The sequence below is a fragment of the Myotis davidii genome, unplaced genomic scaffold, assembly GCF_000327345.1.
Source record: "Myotis davidii unplaced genomic scaffold, ASM32734v1 scaffold1203, whole genome shotgun sequence".
Taxonomy (NCBI): Eukaryota; Metazoa; Chordata; class Mammalia; order Chiroptera; family Vespertilionidae; genus Myotis; species Myotis davidii.
The window spans coordinates 1,110,053-1,113,439 of NW_006294353.1; the positions used below are offsets into that span (position 1 = coordinate 1,110,053).

General features: G+C 46.3%; 1 pseudogene; it reads right to left on the reverse strand.

Annotated features, from left to right (window-relative positions):
* Window positions 1-3,387, reverse strand: part of LOC102758846 — a 6,452-nt pseudogene that overhangs the window by 2,436 nt on the left and 629 nt on the right.

The window sequence follows — 3,387 nt, forward strand, 5'->3', positions numbered from 1 at the left end:
GAGAGGAAGAGAGGCTGAGAGGAAAAGGAAGAAAGGAGAGAAAGGGAGAGGGATCTGGGCCTGGGTAAGAAGATACAGCATGTTAAAAGGGTGTTGCTATCTGCCCTCTCATGGAAATCTTTTCCCTTTTTTTCATATACTTTTAGCAAGACATCCATCCTCATTACTGTGTTTAAGTAGCATCTTTGGGAGATGTGTTGAATGGCAGAGTGCTAACTCAAGACGGTTCCCTCTGTATGCAGATGAGAAAAAGTTGTGGAGGTCACACAGCCTGGGAATGAAGGGAGATACGTGGAACTCTAGGTCTGTCTGATTCCCATGCTGGTGTTTGGGAATACCATAGGACTGAGGATCCAGGAAGGGGTCCCACTGCGGGATGTAAATTGTTAACTCAAAGGTGAGCCCAGATATTTAAGTGGAAGTGGAAGGTGTTATGAATTGGTGAAGCAGGAATCGACTACAATCTGGAATAGGCTGGAGTCGGTGATCAGAAATCTGTCTCTCAGGTTCCCACAGAGGGAGGTTTGGTCTTGATCAGGAGGGAAGGCTCCCATTAGAAGGAAGAGACACATTTAAGGGAAAGGGTGCCGGTGCAGCCTTAGGTACACAGCCAGAAAGAAGCACTGATTCCAGGGGAATCAATGAGAAACTGTGTAATTTTACTCATTATTGTGTTAAATAATTTCCACCCCCTAAATGATGTCCATGTTCAGAGCCTGTGAATATATTTCCTTAACCGGCAAGGCACACATTGCAGATGCGATCCAGTTAAGGGTCTTAAGACGGGGGAGTATCCTGAATCATCCAGGTGAGCCCGATATAACCACAACGGTCTTTATAAAAGGGAAGCAGGAGATAGAGACAGAGAGAAGGAGATACAACAACGGAAGGAAGGAATTAGAGTGATTCGAGAGAGGGACCATGAGCCAAAGGGTGCAGGCTGCCTCTAGAACAGTGGTTCCCAGCATGGGCGCACGCCTCACAGGGGGGGCAATTTAATTTTTAAGAGGGGCAATTCGAGAATGAGTTATTAACAGTGAATTTCTTTGCATTTCTTATGGTTTTAGGGGCTTCATATACAGTATATAAATAGCTATTGTGACATACTTATGCATTTCAGGTCTCTATTATATGTTTTGAAACTTTATTTGCTGTTTTTTTCATATCACTTCATATTATTATTTTGTGTGTGTGTTTTTTAACAATTTCTTAGTGATTTCTTCCTCAGTACTTCAGCTGTCCTTTGTTCTTTTTCTCTTTCATGGATGCCATGTTCTTTGGAAGCTTGTTTAGATCAAGCCTTTTAGGCTTCCTCCACATAAATAGGAGTTCACTTTTTAAATAATAAGAATTATATGTCACGGGGGCCATCAGTATTTCAGAGATGCTCAGGTAGGGGGCGGGCAAAAAAGGGTGGGAGCCACTGCGCTAGAAGCTGGAAGACGCAGGAGACAGAGGCTTTCCTAGGTCCTCCAGAAGGAAGCAGCCCTGTGGACCCGGATGCAAGCTTAGCGAGACAGTTTCGGACTCACGGCCTTCTCAAATGGAATAAACGTGTGTTGTTTTAAGCCAATAAATTGTTATGATTTGTCACGGCAGCCCTAGAATACAAATACATTAATTGGCACATGAAATGGCATCCTGTTATTCAACATTCTGTTGGCTTTGTTAACAAAATTAGTTTCAAGCCAGGTCCCTAGGCCATTCTTTTTGTTGAGGAGATTAAAGGAAGTTGAGATGGCTCGTGAGGAATGTTGAGTATCCTTGGGACTCCACCAGCAAAGGAAGGAATCCCCAATGGCAGGGCTGCAAGATGTGCTCATTGGCAGGCAGTCCTTTGGTGTTTGTGGTGAGGATAAACAATGGCATCATGGTGGCGTTGTTAGGGCACCCACCACAGGGCCTGGCATGCTGTCTGCGCTCAATGAACTGTAGCAGGATAGGAATTGAGGGACACCAAGATTCTTCAGCTTGCTGTAGATCGTGCAAGCTCGACAGATGTGCTAAAAATCCTCTGTGACAGTGGCCTCTACGTTACAACAAAGATACATGAATATAAACTTTGAACATATTCAAAGTTGAGAAAGCTGAGATGCAGGGGCTGACCTGGTAGAAATACTTACACAAAGAAAAAAATCACCAGTGATAGGTAGACCTGGAACTCATCTCCTGTTAGATGAAAATGTGAGTGTGTGTGTGTGTGTGTGTGTGTGTGTGTGTGTGTGTCAGGAGGCAGCCAATCAATGATTCTCATCATTGATGTTTCTATCTCTCCCTCTTCCTTCCCCTCTAAAATCAATAAAAATATATTATTTTTTTTAAGAAAGGAAAAACAAAAATTAACCATGTGGAAATTAATGGTTTGAGGAAGGGGTTCTGTCCAGGCAGAGAGAATAATATGTACAAAGCCCAGAGTGATGAGATCCTTATCTGTCCAGGAGAAATCATAGACATGAGGATGAAGGAAGGGAAGTAAGGTGAGATGTGGGCTGGAATCACCACTCACATGGGGAGTTCAGATTTTTTTCTAGTCTCACTGAGAAGCCATTGGGGGTTTTAGGCAGGGGAGGGACATGATCTCCCTCACGATTTCTCTAACAGCTCTGTGGAGTGCGGACTTGAAGGGGTGGGGTTGGAGGGTTGAAGACCAGCTGTGCAGGCATCTAGGCAAGAGATAGAGGTGTAATAGCCAGCCCAGAGTGCGGGTGGTGAAGGTGACATCAGAGGCCAGAGTTGAATCTTAAGTGATGGAATCCAGATGGTGTTGGAACAGCTGTGCAGAGGAGTGGGGGTGGTCGAGATTCTGGCTGAAATGGAGGGATGGTCTGGCAGAGGGAAGGTCCACATCACTAAGATGGGAAGGTTGGCATTTGCTAAGATGGGGAGGGAGCAGGCCAAGCAGGTGGGGAGAGGGGACTCTAAGACACAGCCCTCAGAGAAGGTGTCCTCCAGGCTCGGCTTCAGTCCCCGCCTGGAAGGTGGTCCGCTCCCTCCTGTGGCTCTCCTGTGCCCTAGCTCTGACCATGGGGCGGGGGCGGGGGGGTCTGTACCCAGCTCTGCCTCTCCCAAGGCGAGGGCTCCTTTAGTGCTGGGCGATGGCAGAGTGCTCTTTGGGTTCTCAGATCCAAGTTCCTTAGCCAGGGCTCAGTGAAGATGTACTGGATGGATGACGGAAGGAGGGAGGGAGAAAAGGAGAGAAGAAGGAAGAATGAAAGGAGGAAAGGAAAGAGGGAGGGAGGGACGAAAGGAGGAAGAGAAGAAGGGAGGAAGGAAGGAAGGAAGGAAGGAAGGAAGGAAGGAAGGAAGGAGCTTGGAATGATTTAATTGAAAATTAAGTTCTTAGGCTACCAAAGTGGCAGGGCAGGGAGGGGTAACATGTTAAAAATG